Raw genomic sequence first — 24,325 nt, 5'->3', positions numbered from 1 at the left:
TGACATACTCCTTTCCCAATTTGGAACCAGTCTGTTGCTCCATGTCCAGTTCTAAATGTTGTTTCTTGGCTTCCATATATATTTTTCAGGAGGCAGGTAAGGTGGTCTGGTATTCTCATCTCTTTAAGAATTTTCCAGTTTTTGTGATCTACACAGTTAAAGACTTTGGTGTACTCAAAAAAGCAGAAGTAGATGTTTTTCTGAAACTCTCTTGCTTTTTCAATAATCCAATGGATGGTGGCCATTTGATCTCTGGTTCCTCTGTCTTTTCTAAATCCAGCTCAAACATCTGAAATTTCATGATTCATGTACTATTGAAGCCTGGCTTGGAGAATTTTGAGCATTACTTTGCTAGCGTGTGAGATGAGTGCAATTGTGTGGTATTTTGAACTCTCTTTGGCATTGCCTTTCTTTGGTATTGGAGTGAAAACTGACCTTTTCCAGTCCTATGGCCACTGTTGAGTTCTAAATTTGCTGGCATATTGAGCGTAGCACTTTCACAGCATCATCTTTTAGGATTTGAAAGAGCTCATCTGGAATTCCACCACCTCCATTAGCTTTGTTCATAGTGATGCTTCTTAAGGCCCACTTGACTTTGGACTCCAGGATGTTTGGATCTAGGTGAGTGATCACACCATCGTAGTTATCTGGGTTATAAAGATCTTTTTTGGATAGTTCTTCTGTGTATTATTGCCACCTCTTCTTAATATCTTCTGCTTCTGTAGGTCTATACCATTTCTGTCCTTTATCGAGCCCATCTTTGCATGAAATGTTCCCTTGGTATCACTAATTTTCTTGAAGAGATCTCTAGTCTTTCCCATTCCTCTAGTCTTCCTCTATTTCTTTGCATTGTTCATTTAAGAAGGCTTTCTTATCTCTCCTTGCTATTCTTTGGAACTCTGCAGTCAGATGGGTATGTCTTTCCTTTTCTCCTTTACCTTTGGCTTCTCTTTTTTTTCTCAGCTATTTGTAAGGCCTCCTCAGACAACCATTTTGCCTTTTTGCATTTTTCTTGGGGATGGTGTTGATCACTGCCTCTTGTATAATGTCACAAACCTCCGTTCTTCAGGCACCCTATCAGATCTAATCCCTTGAATCTGTTTGTCACTTCCATTGTATAATTGTAAAGTATTTGATTTAGGTCATACCTGAACGGTCTAATGGCTTTCCCTACATTTTTCAATTTAAGTCTGAATTTGGCAATAAGGAGTTCATGATCTGAGCCACCGTCAGCTCCTGGTCTTGTTTTTGCTGACTCTATAGAACTTCTCCATCTTTGGCTGCAAAGAACGTAATCAGTCTGATTTTGGTGTCAACCATCATGTGATGTCCATGTGTAGAGTCTTCTCTTGTGTTATTGGAAGAGGGTGTTTGCTATGACCAGTGTGTTCTGTTGGCAGAACTCTATTAGCCTTTGCCCTGCTTCATTCTGTACTCCAAGGCCAAATTTGTTATTTGAATCTGTTAGTCCAGGTATCTCTTGACTTCCTACTTTTGCATTTCAGTTCCCTATGATGTACAGGACATCTCTTTTTGGTGTTAGTTCTAGAAGGTTTTGTAGGTCATCCTAGAACTATTCAACTTCAGCTTATTCAGCATTAGTGTTTGGGACATAGACCTGGATTACTGTGATATTGAATAGTTCGCCCTAAAAACAGAGATCATTCTGTCATACGTATGCATGTATATAACAACTACCAATCTGGGGAGTTCATCTTTCAGTGTCACATCTTTTTTTTTCCTACTGTTCATGGGGTCCTCAAGGCAAGAATACAGAAGTGGTTTACCATTCCCTTCTCCAGTGGACCACGTGTTCTCTGAACTCTCCAACATGACCCATTTTGTTTTGGGTGGCCCTACATGGCATGGCTCATAGTATCACTGAGTTAGACATGGCTGTGGTCCATGTGATCAGTTTTTTTTAGTTTTCTGTGATTGTGGTTTTCATTCTGTCTGCCCTCTGATGAATAATGATAAGAGGCTTAAGGAAGCTTCCTGATGTGTTGTTTTGACTGGGTCTTGTTCTGATGGGTAGAGCCTTGTTCAGTAAAACTTTAATCCAATTTTCTGAGGATGGGCGGGGCTGTGTTCCCTCCTTGTTGTTTGGCCTGAGGCCAATATCTCAACCCAAGCCTCCACTGGAGACTCCCGGACACTCACAGGCAAGTCTGGCTCAGTCTCCCACTGAAATGTGACTGGTGATGGAAGAAAAGTTCTATGTAGTAAAGAACAATACTGCATAGGAACCTGCAATGTTAGTTCCATGTTTCAGGGTAAACTGGAGTGATCAAACAGGAGATTCAAGAGTGATCATTGACATTTTAGGAATCAGGGAACTAAAATGGACCAGAATGGCTAATTTAATTCAGATGACCATTATATCTACTACTGTGGGCAAGAATCCCTCAGAAGAAATGGAGTAGCCCTTACAGTCAACAAAAGAGTCCAGAATACAGTATTTGGGGGATAATCTTAAGAATGACAGAATGATTTCTGTTTGTTTTCAAGGCAAACTATTCAGTATCACAGTAATCCAAGTCTATGTCCCAACCACTAATGCTGAATAAGCTGAAGTTGAATAGTTCAAGGATGACCTACAAGACCTTCTAGAACTAACACCAAAAAAGATGTCCTCTACATCATAGGGAACTGAAATGCAAAAGTAAGAAGTCAAGAGATACCTGGAATAACAGGTTCAAATAACAAAAAATAAATTTGGCATTGGAGTACAAAATGAAGCAGGGCAAAGGCTAACAGAGTTTTGCCAAGAGAACGCACTGGTCATAGCAAACACATTCTTCCAACAACACAAGAGAAGACTCTACACATGGACATCAGCAGATGGTCAATACTGAAATCAGACTGATCATACTCTTTGTAGCCAAAGATGGAGAAGCTGTATACAGTCAGCAAAAACAAGACTGGGAGTTGACTGTGGCTCTGATCATGAACTCCTTATTGCCAAATTCAAATTTAAATTGAATAAAGTAGGGAAAACCATTAGACCATTCAGGTATGACCTAAATCAAATACCTTACAATTATACAGTGGAAATGAGAAATAGATTCAAAGGATTAGATATTATAGACAGAGTGCTTGAAGAAATATGGACAGAGGTTTGTGACACTGTATAGGAGGCAATGATCAAGACCATCCTCAAGAAAAAGAAATGCAAAAGGGCAAAATAGTTGTCTGAGGAGGCCTTACAAATAGCTGATTAAAAAAGAGAAGCTAAAGGCAAAAAAGAAAAGGATACCCATCTGAATGCAGAGTTTTAAAGAATAGCAAGGAGAGATAAGTGGCGGATTCATTTTGATCTTTGGCAAAACTAATACAATTATGTAAAGTTTAAAAATAAAATAAAATTTAAAAAAAAGATGTAAAAAAAAAAAAAAAAGAAAGCCTTCTTAAGTGAGCAGTACAAAGAAATAGAGGAAAACAATAGAATAGGAAAGACTAGTGATCACTTAAAGAAAATTAGTGATACCAAGGGACCATTTCATGGAAAGATGGGCACAATGAAGGACAGAAATGATATGGAACTAACAGAAGCAGAAGATATTAGGAAGAGGTGGCAAGAATAACAGAAGAACTATACAAAAAAGATCTTATGACCCAAATAACCACAATGGTGTGATCACTCACCTAGATCCAGACATCCTGGAGTCCAAAGTCAAGTGGGGCCTTAGGAAGTATCACTACTAACAAAGCTAATGGAGGTGATGGAATTCCAGGTGAGCTATTTCAAATCCTAAAAGATGATGCTGTGAAAGTGTTGCACTAAATATTCCAGCAAATTTGGAAACTCAGTAGTGGCCACAGGACTGGAAAAGGTCAGTTTTCATTCTAATCCCAAAGAAAGGTAATGCCAAAGAATGTTCAAACTTCTGCATAATTGCACTCATTTCACACACTTGCAAAGTGATGTTTTAAATTCTCAAAGGTAGGCTTCAACAGTACGTGAACCAAGAACTTCAGAAGTTCAAGCTGGATTTTAGAAATGCAGAGGAACCAGAGATCAAATGTCCAACATCTGTTGGATCATAGAATAAGTAAGAGAATTCCATAAAAATGTTTATTTCTGTTTCATGGACTTCATCTTTGACTGTGTGGATCACAGCAAACTGTGGAAAATTCTTAAAGTGACGGGACTATCGGACCACTTTACCTTCCACCTCTGAAACCTTATGCAGGTCAAGAAGCAACAGTTAGAACTGGACATGGAACAACAGACTGAATCCAAATTGGAAAAGGAGTATATGTCACCCTGCTTATTTAACTTATATGCAGAGTACGTCATGCAAAATGCCCGGCTGGATGAAGCACAAGCTGGAATTAAGATTGATAGGAGAACTATCAATGACCTCAGATATGTAGATCACATCACTCTTATGGCAGAAAGCGATGAGGAAGTAAAGAAACTCTTGATTAACGTGATAGTGAAAAAGCTGACTTCAAACTCAACATTCAGAAAACTAAGATCATGGCATCCAGTCCATAACTTCATAGAAAATAGAAGAAGAAACAATGGAAACAGTGTGAAACTTTATTTTCTTGGGCTACAAAATAACTGCAGATGGTGACTGCAGTCATAAAATTAAAACACACTTTCTCCTTGGAAGAAAAGCTATGACCAACCTAGACAGCATATTGAAAAGCAGAGACATTACTTTGCCAACAAAGGTTCATCTAGTCAAAGATATGGTTTTTCCAGTAGTCATGTCTGGATATGAGAGTTGTGCCATAAATAAAGCTGACCACCAAAGAATTAATGCTTTTGAACTGTGGTGTTGGAGAAGACTCTTGAGAGTTCCTTGGACTCCAAGGAGATAAAACCAGACAATCTTAAAGGAAATCAGTCCTAATATTCATTGGAAGGACTGCTGCTGAAACTGAAGCTCCAGTTCTCTGGCCACCTGATGCGAAGAACTGACTCACTGGAAAAGAACCTGATGCTGGGAAAGATTGAAGGCAGGAGGAGAAGGGGATGACAGAGGATGAGATGGTTGAATTGCATCACTGCCCAATGGACATGAATTTGAGCAAGCTCCAGGAGTTTGTGATGGACATCGAAGCCTGGTGTGCTGTAGTCCATGGGGTTGTGAAGAGTTGGACATGTTGAACGACTGAAATAAACTGACGGATTCAAATGCTCTACACAGTCAGCAAAAATAAGACAGGGAGCTGACTATGGCTCAGATTATGAGCTCCTTATTGCAAAATTCAGACTTAAATTGAAGAAAGTAGGGAAAAATCACTAGGCCTTTCAGGTATGACCTAAATCAAATCTCATATGATTATACAGTGAAAGTGACAAATAGATTCAAGGGATGAGATCTGACAGAATGCCTCAAGAACTTAGGACAAAGGTTTGTAGCATTCTACTGTAGGTGGTGACCAAAATCTCCCTAAGTGGGAAAAATATGCAAGAAGGCAAAGTGCTTGTCTGAGGAGGCCTTACAAATAGCTGAGAAGAGAAGTCAAAGGCAGGGACAAAGGGAAAGATATACTCATTTGAATGCAGAATTCCAGAGAATAGCAAGGAGAGAAAAGAAAGCCTTCCTAAGTGAGCAAAGCAAAAAATGGAGCAAAAAAATAAGATGGGAAAGACTAGCAATCACTTCAATAAAATTGGAAATACCAAGGGAACATCTTATGCAAAGATAAAAGATAATAAAAGGACAAAAATGGCAAAGACCTAACAGAAGCAGCAGAGATTAAGAAGAGGTGGCAAGAATACACAGAAGAACTATACAGAAAGGTCTTAGTGATCTGGATAAACACAATGGTGTGGTCACTCCTTTAGGGCCAGACATCCTAGGATGTGAAGTCAAGTTGGACTTAGGAAGCATTACTACAAACAAAGCTAGTGGAGGTGAAGGAATTCCAGCTGATCCACTTCTAATCCTAAAAGATGATGCTGTCAAAGAGCTACCCTCAATATGCCAGGAAATTTGAGAAAGTCAGCAGTAATCACAGGATTGGAAAAGGTCAGTATTTATTCCAATCCCAAATAAATGCAATGCCAAAGAATGTTCAAACTACTGTACAATTGTGCTCATTTCACCTGCTAGCAAGGTAATGCTTAAAATCCTTCAAGCCACCCTTCAACAGTATGTGAACCGAGGACTTCCAGATGTACAAGCTAAATTTAAAAAAGGTAGAGGAACCAGAAATCAAATTGTCAACATCTGTGGGATCACAGAAAAAGCAAGGGGAAAAAAAAAAAACAACAACAACTATGTCTGCTTCATTAACTATGCTAAAGCTTTTGACTGTGTGGATCACAGCAAACTGGAAAATTCTTAGAGATAGGGATACCAGACCACCTCATTTGGCCCTTGAGAAACCTGTATGCAGGACAAGAAGCAACAGTTAGAACTGGACATGAAACAATTGACTAGTTCAAATTTGGGAAAGGAGTATGTCAAGCTGTATACTACAACCCTGATTATTTAAGTTATATTCAGAATACATCATGCAAAATGTTGGGCTGGATTACTCACAAGCTGGAACCAAGACTGCCATAAGAAATATAAAAAACCTTAGATATTCATATGATACCACTATCATGGCAGAAAGTGAAGAACTATAGAGCCTCTTGATGACGGTGAAAAAGCTGACTTGAGACTCAACATTCAAAAAATTAAAATTGTGACAACTGGTCCCATCACTTCTTAAGCTAAAAATCACTGTGGCTGTTGACTGTAGCCATGTAAGTAAAAGACGCTTCCTCCCTGCAAAGAAAGCTATGACAAGCCTGGAAAAGGTATTAAAAAGGAGAGACATCACTTTGCCAACAGTGGTTCGTAGAGTCAAAGCTATGTTTTTTCCAGTAGTCATGTACAGATGTGAGAGTTGAATCATTGAGAAGACTGCGTGCTGAAGAACTGATGCTTTAGAACTGTGGTGCTGGAGAAAACTCTTGAGAGCTCCCTGGATAGCAAGGATATAAACTAGTCAATCCTAAAGGAAATCAACTCTGAATATTCATTGAAAGGACTGATGCTGAATCTGAAGCTCCAAAACTTTGGCCACCTCATGCGAAGAGTTGACTCATTAGAAAAGACTCTAATGCTTGGAAAGATTGAGGGCAGGAGAAGAAGGGGGCCACAGAAGATAAGATGGTTGGATGGCATCACATAAATGTGAACAAACTCCAAGAGATAGTGAAGGGCAAAGAAGCTTGGCGTGCTGCAGTTTATGGGGTCTCAAAGACTCAGAAATGACTGCGACTGAACATCGAACAACAATGGAGAAAAACACAGAAGTAATAAGAAAATTTACCAGACTGAAATCCATTCATTAAAAAAAATGCAGTTCATATAAAATAGACATAGAAATTTTAATCATATTCAAAACACTGATTTTTTAAAAATTATTTTATTTTATTTTTTAACTTTACAATATTGTATTGGTTTTACCATATATCAACATGAATCTGCCACAGGTATACACGTGCTCCCCATCCTGAACCCTCCTCCCTCCTCCCTCCCTGTACCATCCCTTGGGTCATCCCAGTGCACCAGCCCCAAGCATCCAGTATCGTGCATCAAACCTGGACTGGTGACTCGTTTCATATATGATATTATATATGTTTCAATGCCATTCTCCCAAATCATCCCACACTCTCCCTCTCCCACAGAGTCCAAAAGACTGTTCTATACATCAGTGTCTCTTTTGCCATCTCGTATACAGGGTTAGTGTTACCATCTTTCTAAATTCCATATGTATGCATTAGTATACCCCAATGTTCATCACAGCACTGTTTATAACAGCCAGGACATGGAAGCAACCTAGATGTCCATCAGCAGATGAATGGATAAGAAAGCTGTGGTACATATACACAATGGAGAATTACTCAGCCATTAAAAAGAATACATTTGAATCAGTTCTAATGAGGTGGATGAAACTGGAGCCTATTATGCAGAGTGAAGTAAGCCAGAAAGAAAAACACCAAAACACTGATTTTATATAAACAAATATAGTCATATATGTGTTATACATAGTAGTATGTTATATATATATATATATATATATATAAAATATAATAGGTGTATTATATATAAAACACAGATGCATACCTAACATTTTTAAAATAATGAAAATAAATGCCATATTCTATATCTTTAAGATGAAGTTAAGCATTAATATATTTCTACAAACTTGCGTAATTTAAGAAGAAAAACTCAGCTTTTAACTGAATTTTACTTTGAATCTTCACTCTAAAAATATAGTCAGAACTTTATCTTTTCCATACAACCACCTAGCACACACATCACAATTTGGTTTGTTTCTCAATTAAAATGTAAGCAAATATAATCTTCAGAGCTACAGTTCTTACAAGTAATAAATCATATGCTATAGTTTTACACAATTATGAATTTCAAAATGCCCTAGAATATATCTCTAGTGAATAACAAATTTCTACTATGCACCCAAATCCTAACTGTGGCCACCTTACTAGTTATATTTAAGATTATACTGTATTTTCCTTGTATTTCTCATTGATTTTTTTTTTGCTATAATAATGTGCTTATTTTATGTTTTTTCTTTAAATTTAGATGGCTGAATAGAACTACACTATTTAATTCTCTATGATTAAGTGAGTCACATCATTAATATTAGATAGTTTGCTGATCATGCCCTTTTTATTCCAAGTTTAGACTTCACAAAAAGATTAAAAACATATATTTAAAGAGATGGCAATTTTCACACAATGTTTAATAGGAATCAGATATTTAAATGTTTATTTAATGTAGAATGCTACTTATTTATTGGAAAGAATGAGATGGTTCCTTATGTATAGATGTGGGAAAGAAATAATAACATTTAACTAAAAAGTCAAGTTACAAAGTAATGCATATAAGATGAACTTACCTCTAGGTAACACATAGAAAACTTATGGGATCACATGGGCTGCATTTTGCTTCCAACTCTTAACTACTATTGATGCATATTTGAAGCATCTAGGTACCATGAGACCCAAAGTCATCTCAAGGTGGGGGTTTCTTACATTGTTTGTCATTTAAGCACTTTCCAGTGACCTGACTCATGCTAAAGTCAAACTCCATTAGGATTCTAAAACCAGATGTAATTATTGACTACAAAATCCAGAATGGGATACCCTTCTGGTATCCCAAACAACTTACTGACCAAAGTTAAAAATAGAAAATCATTTATTTTTGAGTATATATACCACAGAGTTAATCAAGATTCACCATCATACTCCAGGAAGGCCAGGATCTAACTGTGTGGTCAATCTACACCAGCTGGGATTAGTCCAATCTATAAAGCCTATGCTCATAAGCCTTGATCAAGGTCTTTTTACAATAAAAGTTTTTCATCTAGATTAATACAGTTTCACATCTTTTACAACAGCAATACCATACAAAAATCAATAACTCATACATGATCAAAATGAACATTTGTAATAACCAATGAGTTACATGTATTGATCCAAAAAGACAACTAATCCATGCTCTAATTCTTGCCTAAATTTTCTCATTATTTTCTGCCATATTATTAATAACAACTGACTTTACTTTTTGTCTGCTGTAATTTGGACTTTATATAATAATAAGTTTGAGCTCACAAATTTAAAACCATATTAAATTTTTATTTCTTTTCAAAATGAATGACTGTGAAAATTAAGGAAATGGCTTTATGATTTCAAACTGAATGATAAGAGCAGACCATTACTTTTATATACATCGTGAATAAAATTTTAATAAGAGACTATACATTTACTTCCACTTCTACTTCTTATGCAGAAAGCTTCAAAAGGGTCACTTTAATGTCAAAATGACAAAATGCCACATAAACTATAAAAGCATAACTTCTCTTTAGCCATTACTAAGCAGTGGTCTGGAGAAGGTGATGGCACCCCACTCCAGTACTCTTGCCTGGAAAATCCCATGGATGGAGGAGCCTGGTGGGCTGCAGTCCATGGGGTTGCTGAGAGTAGGACACGACTGAGCGACTTCACTTTCACTTTTCACTTTCATGCATTGGAGAATGAAATGGCAACCCACTCCAGTGTTCTTGCCTGGAGAATCCCAGGGACGGGGGAGCCTGGTGGGCTGCCGTCTATGGGATCGCACAGAGTCGGACACGACTGAAGTGACTTAGCAGCAGCAGCAGTGGTCAGAAGAGAACCACATAAGTGGATTTCTAAAAAGAGACAGGACTCTTTAGGGAGCAAAGGGACACTCTGACATCTCACTTGTGACACAGATTAGGGGGAAGAGACATCAGCGTCCACACAAGAAGATAAAGAGAAATTTGTTAAAACCATAATAAAATGAATTGAAAGGTTAAGGATGGACTGGTAGGTCAGTCTGGAATATTTTGGGACTGCACCAAGTGGATTTTGTCCCCGCTCATAAAGATCTTTTCTCTGGGCCTCCACCAGATACTCTTGAGAAATGTGGAATGTAGAGCAAGATAAGATATTGGAAAGAGCATGATGACTGGTTTAGGTGACAGAAGGTGATTACTTGTGGGGAGCAGAGACAAGAACTACATACTTCCTGTAGTCCTTCTTTCAAAGGAAAAGGCTTTAAAATGCAGGGGGAGCAACACAAATTTTCTCAAAAAGGTAATCATTTATGTGAGGACAGGTGCCTATCCCTGCCACTTTCACTGGATCCTTATCTCCCAGAAAGCAAAAGTCTTCAGCAAGTGAAAGAGGGGGAACAAAACTTACAAATTCCTTTCTTCTCCTCTCAGGGTAGTTGGAAGAAGAGTGTAATGTATGTAACTCTTCTATTCCTTGATGAGGCTTCCCAGGTGGTCTTAGTAGTAAATAGTTAACAAACCCACCTGCCAATGCAGAAGAAAAAGAGTCCAGGGTTCAATCTCTGAGTCAGGAAGATCCCCTGGAGGAGGGCATGTCAACACGCTCCAGTGTTCTTGCCTGGAAAATTCCATGGACAGACGAGACTTGGGGGGATACAGTCCATAGGGCTGCAAAGAGTGGGACACGACTGAGTGACTAAGCACAAAGGAATTCCTTGGTGAGAAACAGTAAATCTTAGTCATAAAATACAGTGATTGATAGTTTATATGTCAACTTGGTTAGGCTATCCACCCAGTTCAAACTAATCCAGTTGTTCAGATGTTGATGTGAAGGTATTCTGTATATTTGATTGGCATCTACAATCACATGTAACTTTAAGTACAGGAGATAACTTTCAATAACCTGAGTTTTCAGATTCAGTCTATCAGATGAAAAGCTTCAAAGAGCAAAACTGAGGTTTCCTGAAAAAAGAAAAAAAATCTGCTGACAGACCACAGACTCACCTCCTGCTCAAGTTTCCAGTCTGCAAGCCTGCCCTCCAACTTTTCAGACTTCCTCCTCTCTCCACACAATCACTTAATTCAATAGCTTTCAATATATCTCTACATACTCAGATACTTCCTACTGGTTCTGGTTATTTTTTCTGGTGGAACCCTAACACAGATTTTGGTATTGAGAGGTTTTCTAGAGGAACAGTAACTTGCGGATGAATATTCTAATTTGGTTCTGTTTCCACTTCACCCCCTACCCTTGAATTGGTTCTCTAAACTGATTAGATTTAAAGGCATTAAAGATTCTTATTTACAGTGGTAAGAGGACACTGGTAGCTCATGGCATGATGTGACAACAGAGATACTCAGAATGTCATTACTGGGCAATTCCGATCAAATACTTATACAAGATAAAATTCTGCATGACCATGTTTTTGATATCTTAGAATAATTTAGTCAAACTAAGGAATATATCAGCTGCTCCTAACTGCACTGGAAAATATGCAGAAAGAAAAAGATGAACTTGGGGCTAGAAATCCAAGTGTCTACATGTGTGGTTAGTCACTCAGTCATGTCCAACTCTTTGCAATGCCATAGACTGCAACCTGCCAGGTGTCTATACATGCCCTCAAAGAAACCTGTAGCCAGAAGGCCAAGATTTTTGAAAAACAAATACAGGGTTTCATCCTAAAGGTGACTAAAATATAACACAAATTGAATTCCAAACCTCCCAAGGATTCCACTGATGTGCTTAGTCACTCAGTCATGTCTTAGTCTTTGTGACCCCATGGACTTTAGCCCACTAGGCTCCTCTGTTCATGGGGATTCTCCAGGTAAGAATACTGAAGTGGGATGCCATCCTCTCCTCCAGCAGCACTTCCATTACTATGTTTTTCATCATCCTGAAACAGATGGCTTGATAGAATTGTGGAATAAGCTTTTGAAAACTCAAATACAGTGCTAGTTAGCTGAAAATACCTTGCATACATGGGGCAAGATCCTCAAAGACTATACGTGCTCTAAATCTATGTCTAATATATGGAGCTATTTCTCTCATTCCCAGTATTCTCTAGGATCCAGGAATAATGGGGTAATCACTATTATACTTACTAATCCACTTTAAAAATTTATACTTCTCATCCTTGTGACCATATATTCTTCTGGCATAGGCGTCTTAGTCCCAAAGGAAGAATCACTTCGAATAAGACACACAGCAATGGATTTCATTAAACTAGAATTTGAATGTCATCTGTATACATCGAGCCTTTCATGTCTCTGAATCAACTGGCAAGGAAAAGAGTTATTATACTGAATAGGGTGACCAACCCTGATTACCGAGGGGGTTTAGGATGCTACTACACAACTAAGGTAAGGAAGAATGTGTCTGGAACACAAGACATCCCTTTAGGTATCTTAGTGCTACCAAGTCTGTGAGGTCAATGAAAAACTGCAATTCAAATCCTTCAGGGAAGTTAATGGCCCAAACCCTTCAGGAATGAAGTGTAGGGGATCCCATCAGGTAAGAAACTATGACCAGCTGAGGCATTTCCTGAGGGCAAAGGAAATATTTGAACAAAATGAGAAAAAACAGAACAGAATTAATAAGACTTGAACAATATCAAATGGTGTGGTGTAGATAGATGAAGTTAAAGAAGTGAGTGAGAGTGTAATCAGGTCAAGAGCAACAGTTAGAACCAGATATTAAGCAATAGACTGGTTCAAAATTGGGAAAGGAGTAAGCCAAAGCTGTATATTGTCACCTTGCTTTTTAACGTCAATGCAGAGTACATCATGAGAAATGTCTTGATGGATCAATCACAAGCTGGAATCAAGCTTGCTAGGAGAAATAATAATAAACTCAGATATACAGATGATACCACTCTAATGGCAAAAAGTGAAGAGGAACTAAAGAGCCTCTTGATGAAGGTGAAAAGAGGACAGTGAAAGGCTGACTCAAAACTCAACATTCAAAAGACTAAGATCATAGTATTTGGTCACATCACTTCATGTCAAATGGAGAAAAAATGGACACAGTGACAAACTTCATTTTCTTGGGCTCCAAAATCACTGTGGACAGTGACTGCAGCAATGAAATTAAAAGACGCTTGCTCCTTGGAAGAAAAGTTATGATAAGTCTAGACAGCATATTAAAAGGCAAAGACATCCTTTTGCCCACATCATTCATGTTCACTGCCTCAGTGATGCCATCCAACCATCTCATCCTCTGTCACCTCTTTTCTCGTGCCTTCAGTCTCCCAGATCAGGGTCTTTTCCAATGAGTTGGCTCTTTGCATCAGGTGGCCAAAGTATTGAAACTTAAGCTTCAGCAGCAGTCCTTCTAGAGATTATTCAGAGTTGAATTCCTTTAGGATTGACTGGTTTAATATCTGTGCTGTTCAAGGGACTTTCAAGTCTTTACAGCATCACACTTCAAAAGTTTCAATTCTTCAGTGCCCAGCTTTCATTATGGTCCAACTCTCACAACTGTACATGCTACTGGAAAAACCATAGCTTTGACTATACAGGACTTTTGTTGGCAAAGTGATGTCTCTGCTTTTTAATACGCTGTCTAGGTTTTTCATAGCTTTTCTTCCAAGGGGCAAGTGTCTTGTAGGATTTCAATTTGCCAACAGTAATACTTGTATTAAATTTGAATTAAATGTCAGAGGTTACCAGACTGAATTAAAAACATTCAACCTCAAAATACACTGTCTACGATAAATTCATTTTTAATATAAAACAAAGATAAATGTAAGCCTATAAAATGGTGAAAATATAGAGACTGCAAATACTAATAAAAGAATGCTGGAATGTTTGTATTAGTATCAGAACAAGATTATTATGGGGGATAGAGAGATTCTGAATAATCATAAAGGGAAAAATTCACTAAGAAGATTTTAACAATCCTAAATGCTTAGGTAATAACAAGAGAGTTTCCAAATATATGAAGCAAGAAAATGACTACTGAATTGAGGAAAATAGACAAATTTAAAATTATAGTTTAATCCCCAATGCTCTTCAGTCAGGAATTAATATAAAAGATACAGAGAAAATCAGATAGGATATAGATAATATGAAAAACACTATCATTCACTCTGACCGAATTGAAATTTATAGAACACTTCAATCAACAACAGCAGAATACATATTTTTTCAAGTAAACTTGGAATAGTCACCAAACTATATTTTGAATCATAAAATAAAATAAAATACACACAAAGAAAATCACAAGAAGTACTTTTGACACCGACTAAAATAAACCAGAAATTAATAAAAGAGAAATAAACACAAAGTGTATAAATACTTGTAAATTAAGCCACACACTTCTAAGTAACCCACTGATCAAAGTCATAAAGAAAATAACAAAATATTTTGAATTCAAGTCAATAAAAATAAAATGCAATTGGTCAAAATTTGTTGAATGCAAATAGAATATAGTTTAGAGAGCTTCATAAGTTGAGAGTTTATATATTTTCTGCATAAGCAATAATTGCTTATATTAGAAAATAGGAAGGTTGTCATATCAATGACCTAAATTTCCACCTTAAGTCTCATCAGATTAACTAAGACAATAATATTTTACTTCTCTCTTGCATAAGGTACAATGATGAACTTTCTGACTGAGTTACTCTCCTGGGCTTCTCTCCTATAAGGAACGACCCATACATTGCTGTTCCATCTACCTTGAGACCCTACCTACCATAGTCAACACATGACTTTCAAGCTTGCAAAAACAGAACATAGATGGCATATTGCATACTCAAACATTTCAGTTAAAAAAGAGACACTTTCACCCATATTCTAGCTACTAAACTCATTCTTCACTAAGGAACAGGGTGCTGAAGATAAAATCTTACTCTGGATGTCTAGTTTCAGCAACAATTCTACATCATAGAAATGGAGCATATATCTTTGTTAGTTATTTTTGAAGGTTAAACATGTTGTTATTTGAAATTTTTCTTGCTCTTAATCTGCAGTAAATTACCCTAAGGAGTTCAGGAAAGACTAGCCTTAACATCTGCAAGTAGTAAATGATCAAAAATAAACCCTGGTTTTAGCTTATGAATTCATGTAAATTCATGAGTCTCCACCCCTAGACAGGGACTTGGAAAGGAATGTCATAAAGACATGTGTTTTGAATTTTAGAATCTTTCTCCATATATTTCTCAGACCTATTCCAGTAGCCTATTCATGGACTATATATTTTTTGTTTTGTTTTCATTATTCAGAACCCTTTCATGACATCCTTTCAGGAAACTTAACTTATAGACATTAAAAATGAGCACACAAATGTAGATATGATAGGAAGCCTGCCATATTTCACACATACATACACCATGAGCTTTTTCTATAAGTGACAGAGTCAGAGGAACCCTAAAATACATAATTTTGTCCAGAATTTTGTCCAAACATTCAAATGGCTTTCAAATACAAACGTGGCCTTTATTTATCCTTTCAATCAAAGTTATGCCTTTGAAAAAGAGATAAGCTATGATAACACAAGTTAAATATAAAGAAAACTGCTTTTCTTCACTGTAATTTGTTACCAGATTAGCAGATGCTTCACAAATGATAAAGTGCATTCCATAAAAACCCAAGAAAGTGTTTAATATAAAAGCACCTAGCCCCAATCTTAAGCTTTTAAACAAGAATTAATAACAAAGCAGTAAAGAGTCCAGATAAAATTAAACTTGAGTAATCTAGATGTCATACATCACCTGAAAAGACCAAAAGTGACATTATAAAGATAACAAGCAATTCTCAGAGGAATAGAAAAATCCTGAGAATAGGCATGGCTTCAGATGTCCAGCTACCAGGTTAAGCATTATGATCAATAAATAGAATGAACTAAACATTGGTATTAATAAATCTATGTCATCTAGGGACTTGTAGGAATAAGAATTATGATCATAGCATAGTAATAGAAGCAGAGACATTACATTGCTGACAAAGGTCCAACTAATCAAAGCTATGGTTTTTCCAAGTCATGTATGGATATGAGAGCTGGACTATAAAGAAAGCTGAGAACTGAAGAACTGATACTTTTGAACTGTGGTGTTGGAGAAGACTTTTGAGAGTCCCTTGGACTGCAAGGAGATCAAACCAGCCCATCCTAAAGGAAATCAGTCCTGAATATTCATTGGAAGGACTGATGCTGAAGCTAAAACTCCAGTACTTTGGCACCTGATGCAAAGAACTGACTCATTGGAAAAGACTCTGTTGCTTGGAAGGATTAAAGGCAGGAGGAGAAGGAAAAAACAGAGGATGAGATGGTTGGATGACATCACTGACTCAATAGACATGGGTTTGACCACGCTCTGGGAGTTGGTGATGGACAGGGAAGCCTGTTGTGATGCAGTCCATGGGGTCACAAAGAGTAAGACACGACTGAGCAATAGAACTAAACATAACTGAATTGATATATTCACTTCAAAAAATAATAGAAAGTATTATAATGAGGATATTTTGGAACATTAGGTCATCACTTACATTTATCCATAAACATGAAATAAAAATACAGCCAACAGTAAGTGGAATACAATAAAGGGAAATAAATTATAAACTAACTGAAGTACTTTTCAGAATACATAATTAAAAAGAGAATATGGGAAATATTTTCTCAATGCATATTGTGAAAGAGACTAAGGACCAAGTTTTAGAAAAGGTAGCTACAATTAGCTTAACATTTTTTGAAAGCTCATTCTGTCAAATGCATTTATTAGATGAATAACATTCCATGTGAATAAATAATTTCAAAGACAGAAAAGTAAAAGAATTCAATGACTAAAGAATCCAACTTTTACCTTGATTTTAATTAAAAAATCAGAATTTGGTGGCAAAATAAACATATCATTTGAGATTTAGCAATGCTGCTGCTGCTAAGTCGCTTCAGTCGTGTCCGACTTTGTGCGACCCCCTAGACGGCAGCCCACCAGACCCCGCCGACCCTGGGATTCTCCAGGCAAGAACACTGGAGTGGGTTGCCATTTCCTTAATGAAGGTATAAAAATATGAGAAAAATCTAAAATACATCTAGACTTTATGAAGTTAGCTATTTTTGATGAAAATTTTAGAATGCACTTGAAAACCCATATAATAACTATTTCTGGGGCTAAAAAACATGGGGTATTGTTATAAAACTGCTCTGGAAAATATATATGTAGAATTTTCTTTTAATTTAAAAATATGTTTCTATATTTGGGTTCAAATTTATTAAGTTTTACTTTTGAGTAGTTTGAGGTTCACAGCAAAACTAGGGGGAAGGTACAGAGACTTCCCATAAAACCACACATGCATTGTGTCCTGGATTATCAACATTCCCCACCAAAGTGGAACATCTGTTACAACTGATGAACCTACAATGACACATCATAATTACCCAAAGTCCAGAGTTCACTTTATGATTCACTGATCGTACTATACACTCTATGGGGTTTAACAAATGTGCAACATATAACCACCATTATAGTATTACACAGAGTATTTTATTTTTTTATATATATTTCACATATTTTTTTAAGTTTCTACAATGTTTGTTGGTTTCTGCCATACAGCCACACAAATCAGCCATACTTATACACACATCCTCTCCCTCCCTAGCCTCCCTCCCCTACCCCCATCTGATTCTTCCAGGTCATTACTGAGCATCAGACTGGGCTCCCTGTTCTCCACAACAACTTTTCATAAGCTAGCCACCTTATACTTGATAGTGTATATATGTTGATGTTACTTTCTCCATTCATTCCACTCTCTCCCTCCCACACTGGGTTCACAAGTCCATTCTCTGCATCTGTGTCTCCATTCCTTCCCTGCAAATAGGTTCACCAATATATCATTTTTCTAGGTTATATATATATATATACACACACACACATTAATATACTATGCTCTTTTCTTTCTGACATATTTCACTCTGTATAACAGACTCTAGGTTAATATATCTCACTAGAACTGACTTAAATTTGTTTTTTTGTGGCTGAGTATATTCCATTGTATATATGTACCACATCTTCTTTATACATGTATCAGTCAATGGACATACAAGTTGCTTCCATGTCCTGGCTACTATAAAAGTGTTGCAATGAACACTTGGGTACACATGTCTTTTTCAGTTATGGTTTTCTCAAGGTATAAGCCCAGTAGTGGGGTTTCTGGGTCATATGGTAGATTTATTCCTATTTTTTAAGGCATCTTCATACTGTTCTCCATAATGGCTATATCAGCTTACATTCCCACCAACAGTATAGGAGGGTTTGCTTTTTCCCACATCCTCTCCAGCATTTATTGCTTGTAAATTTTTTGATGATGGTCATTCTGACTGGTGTGAGGTGACACACAGAGTACTTCACTGCCCTTAAAATCCTGTGTGTTCTACTTATCCATTTCCCTCTTACTTCAACCCCTGGCAACTGAGGATGCTTTTACTTTTGATATAGTTTTGCCATTTCCATAATGTCATATTTGTGGAGTCATATAGTGCATGGTATTTTCAGACTGCCTTCTTTAGCAATATTCATATAAGGTATGGCTGAGGATCTCATTTCTTTTTAGTGTTGAATAATATTCTATTTTCTGGATGTACCATAGTTTATTTATTTGTACAGTTTCTAAAGCATATAATGGACAAATATCTCATTATCCTTAAAAGAACAGACATACTTCTAGCTTCATTGTGCTTAAAATAATGCTGCCACATATTCTACCCAGTAGTATTTTTTCCTCAATTACAGTTCCATAAAATCTGGTTCAGGGTAGGCCTCTAATATTGGAATAGAGAATTCTTATACCTGACAATAATTTTTTTTTTTAAATAGCTGTTCAGTAAGACAATTTTGCACATATTCCTTGTGGAAAGCATGACAAAACAAGAAATTTGAGCCCTTGCAGTTAATTGATTACACTTGCAATTATAGTTAAGCTGGTTAAATGACTTCGGGGAAATCAATTTACTCCACATCACCAGTAAATGTCACCACTATACACAGTGAATTCTCCACTAAAAATGCACATTCAAGAAATAAATCCACTCAAAGAACAATTTTATTTCATATGATGTTGCTGTGCTTCCAGTGATTTTCTTACAGTTCCTACCATCAAGCTGCAAAAACAATGGTTTCTCTAGATTCCCTGAAAAGCAATGATAGGAGGATTAATTAACAGTTTCAAATGAATGTATAATTGCCTATCTGGAATCCTGCCAATTTCAAAAGAGAAGGCAGAAGAAGTAAATTAAGAAACAACTAATAAATTGAAACTACTATGGTTTCTATTTTAAGTGTTTATGGAGAACTTAAAATGGAAAAATTTCTACATTAAAAAAGACATTACATTTTCATACATATTTTGGCATCTTTTCCAGCTTTTTTTCTCTGAGAAGGGAGGAGGGTTGATAAGAACACTATTAATTTTGTCTGAGATGGTAAGGCAGAACAGCATCTATTTGCCTTTAGCCATCTAATTTTAGTGTTTGTTACCCATTTGATCACCTGACTTTCCTGTTTGCTTCCATGATAATTGTGTAAAGACTTGTAATACTGCTTCCTGAGGGACTGAAATGCTGTCAAAGCCTTGCTTAAGAGACAAGCACTTAATGTGAGAAGAGTTTTGCTCTGTGTCACTTGAACTTTGGCCTTTCCACTGGAGCATTTGGCAAGAGTGTTAAATCTGATAGTAGCCTCTGGTTTATCCTCTTATGGCTATTCAGATGAATATCCCTTAAGCATTCAGATGAAACATCCAATCCATTTCTATGAGACCTTGGACGCTGATCAGATGGTAGTTCTTTCAGTTAAAACTGAGTTACACTTCTTTTTTTTTTTTTTAATTTTTATTTTTTTTTTATATTTTTAATTTTTGATGAAAGTGAAAGAGGAGAGTGAAAAAGCTTGCTTAAAGCTCAACATTCAAAAAACTAACACCATGGCATCCAGCCCCATCATTTCATGGCAAATAGATGGAGAAACAATGGCTGACTTTATTTTTTGGGGCTCCAAAATCACTGCAGAAGGTGACTGCAGCCATGAAATTAAAAGACACTTCCTCCTTGGAAGGAAAGTTATGAACAACCTAGACAGCATATTAAAAAGCATAGATGTTACTTTGCTAACAAAGGTCTGTCTAGTCAAGGCTATAGTTTTTCCAGTAATCATGTATGGATGTGAGAGTTGGACTATAAAGAAAGCTGAGCACCAAAAAGTTGATGCTTTTGAACTGTGGTGTTGGAGAAGACTCTTGAGAGTCCCTTGGACTGCAACGAGATCCAACAAGTCCATCCTAAAGGAGATCAGTCCTGGGTGTTCATTGGAAGGACTGATGTTGAAGCTGAAACTCCAATACTTTGGCCACCTGATGCAAAGAAAGGACTCACTGGAAAAGACCCTGATGCTGGGAAAGATTGAAGGTGGGAGGAGAAAGGGACAACAGAGGATTATGTGGTTGGATGGCATCACCAATTCAACGGACATGAGTTTGAGTAAACTCTGGGAGTTGGTGATGGGGAGGCCTGGCATACTGCAGTCAATGGGGTTGCAGAGTTGGACATGACTGAGCAACTGAACTGAACTGAACTTAGCTGAAACTTATACTTAAATGTGAACTATTTCATAGTACACTTCCTTATAACACAAGGTTCTCCTTTACTAATTTTCTTAACATTGTTCCCAAAGAAAACCTAAGACTATGAAAGTTCTAAGTTAGAAATAATAATATTACTGATGGCAGGATATCTCTGATAAACTTTCTCCAGACACTAATACTTTGATATTCTCAATTACTGAGACTCAGTCATACTTTACCTAATATGTACCAGAAACTTTGCATTCATTATCTCCTTTGATACTGAGAGTATCCTGTTAAAGTGATATTATCACCAGTGGGTGAAAAACTAAAGTTCAAATAGTCAAATTGATTTTTTGAGGATTCACAGCTAATATGAAGTCCTGGATACCTTCAAAGCCCATTCTCATTCCATTCTAATTCAGAGCTCTTTACACCCTGCTACCAAAGTACCTTTGTACATTGTCAAAGTTTAGGTCCAACAACTCCCTGTAAGTTTAAATTTTTCTGGAAGTCACCCTGAAATTAAAGATTTCTGTAAATCATCTTGGAAATGATGTACATTTTGCATTACACTATATGATACATCTTTTTTTTTTTTTTTTGTCTTTTTATACAGTTCATTAGGTTCTCATGGCAAGTATACTGAAGTGGTTTCCCATTCCCTCCTCCAGTGTATCACAATTTGTCAGAACTCTCCATTACAACCTGTCCATCTTGGGTGGCATGGCATGGCTCATAGTTTCTAGAGATATACACGCCCCTTAGCCACTACAAGGCAATGATTTGTGAAGGGATCACTGAAGTCCATGGAGTCACAAAGAGTCGGACACAATTGGGTGACTGAAAAACAACATGATATATCAGCAATTATTTTAAAAACATTCAAAATTATTTATATGTTAAATTGCTTATTTTTCTTCAAATACTAGAGATAGAATGATGCTCCCAGATGTTTGACTATGCTTATTTTGTTACAGAGCCTTCTACTTCCAAAATTACAGAGATATACATAACAGTTTGAGAAGCACAAAACAGGAAGTAAATGGTAAGAACAAAGCCATGGAAGCAAAAGGGCTCGGCAAGGTAAACGGACTTCAGTGAAGGTGAGAAATATGGATGGATACATGCCATGTTAATTACGGAAGAACCATAGAAAACATGAGTTAAAATCATTTTTTTTTTAATTTAACTAACTTCTAATATATTTGGAAGATAATAGAAAATAACTAATCTATAAAAACAACGCAATCCAACACATCCTATATTAATTGGGTTTAAAAATGACAAACTTCATGTTAAATGCTGGAATATTACAAACATGTGTAAAACACATTTCCTGCCCTCAGGATACTAACAAGAGAAGGCAGTCACATAAAACTATAAAGACATGTAATGTAGTAAGTATCATCATAAAAGTATGCAGAGGACACACAAGAACCACAGAAGAAAGTGCTATATCTGGGATGCTGTTCTCCTAGGTTTGTAAGGATCTTATACAGCAGATGGGTAGAAAGTACCACACAATTACTAAAATAGTGTGATGTGTTTTAGTGAATGTTAAATTGTTTAGTGTACTTGACTGCAAAGGAATGTCCATGCTAGAGAAAAGTGTAATGGGAAGAATTTAATTCACATAAAGTAGAATAAATATTAAGACCCCCTTAGAATGCTCACATAGCTTGCTGTATTTTTCCTTTATAAAATTCAGTGTCCTTCTAATTACTTGTTTAGTGACTATCTTCTCCACTAGACTGTAAAATCAAAAATTGCAGGGGCTGTCTCTTGTCCTTTCCTACTCTGCACAGTTCCCAACATACAGCATGCATAATGTCCTGGGAAAAATCCAAAGGAAGGGAAATATGTACTTGATATGGTGCACCAGACAAAAATTGACAAGAAAGTCACAGTGAAGGGAGCAGCATGTGTTAAACAGTGTCTTTAGAAGATCTGACTGGAAGTAATGTGAGGGATGGCTTAAATGAGGTATTAATTCACACTCAGAACTCATTCCTGGGATGGTAATAAGCCTGGAAAGAATAATGACAAACATGCTAGGAAGAAAAGGATGATTTAGAGGTGTATGCTTAAGATAAAAGTGTCCATATTTTTCAAAGGAAGAATAAAAAGGCTGAAGAAAGTAACAATATAGAAACAAAGACTGTTAACTTCTAATTTGAAGGACAGGAGGAAAACTGAATCTGAAGGAAAAGGAGTTAGTTTGATGGAAGAAATTAACAAGACTTGATAAGAAATACAATTCAAAACTAATAAGGTTTGTTACTGAAATAATTTATCTGCCTAGGTCTGTTGTCTTTTTTATTGCTGATGAGTTAAAATCTAGTTTAAGAATAAATATAACATCATAATTGCTTGTCATTGTTGTTGTTCAGTCACTAAGTCATGTTGAACTCTTTGAGACCCCATGGACTGCAGAATAACAGGCTTCCCTGTCCTTCACTATCTCCTGGAATTTGCTCAAACTCATGTCCATTGAGGCAGTGATTCCATCCAACCATCTCATCCTCTGTCACTCCCTTCTCCTCTTGCCCTCAATCTTTCCCAGCATCAGGGACTTCTCCAAAGAATCGACATTTCGTATCAGGTGGCTGAAGTATTGGAGTTTCAGCTTCAGCATCACTCCTTCCGATGAAGATTCAAGGTTTATTTCCCTTAGAATTGATTGGTTTGATCTCCTTGCTGTCCAAGGGACTCTTAAAAGTCTTCTCCAGCACCACAATTTGAAAGCATCAGTTCTTCAGCACTCAGTCTTCTTTACTGTCCAACTCTCACATCCGTACATGACTGCCGGAAAAAACATAGCCTTGACTATATGGACCCTTGTCAGCAAAATGATGTCTCAGCTTTTTTAATATGCTGTGTAGATTTGTCATTGATTTTCTTCCAAGGAGCAAGCATCTTTTAATTTTGTGGCTGCAGTCACCAGTGATTGCAGTGATTTTGGAGCACAAGAAAATAAAATCTGTAACTGTTTTCACTTTTCCCCCATCTATTTGCCATGAGGTGATGGGACCAGATGCCACAATCTTTGTTTTCTGAATGTTGAGTTTTAAGCCAGATTTTTCACTCTCCTCTTTCTTCTTTATAAATCGTTTAAGCTTACTTTACTGATTTATATGTTTATTTTTTCCTTAAGCCACACTTTGAAGAGTGTATTTACAAATATGAATACTTTTTAAAAAAATCTATAATTTTGCCTAGAAAAATGAATCACAAATTCTGACCTCCATTTTCCACAATGACTCCAATAAACAGGAATTTACATCCTTGAAAACAGTTTTAAATAGGGTGCTATGAAGTATATCCTTGGAATCTCTCCTCTGTCTAAACTTATCAATGAAAACCAACTTCGGACTCCCCCATAACAATATTGACTTTGTTTTATTTCTTCAAGAGAATATAGCAAACCTTTTCTTAAGTTTTTAGGGGTTTGGGGGGTTATTTTTTTAGAGAAAAA

Source organism: Bubalus kerabau, chromosome 4 (assembly GCF_029407905.1).
Source record: "Bubalus kerabau isolate K-KA32 ecotype Philippines breed swamp buffalo chromosome 4, PCC_UOA_SB_1v2, whole genome shotgun sequence".
NCBI classification, from domain to species: Eukaryota; Metazoa; Chordata; class Mammalia; order Artiodactyla; family Bovidae; genus Bubalus; species Bubalus kerabau.
The sequence above is the reverse complement of the archived record's forward strand: the minus strand, read 5'-3'. Positions refer to the sequence as shown.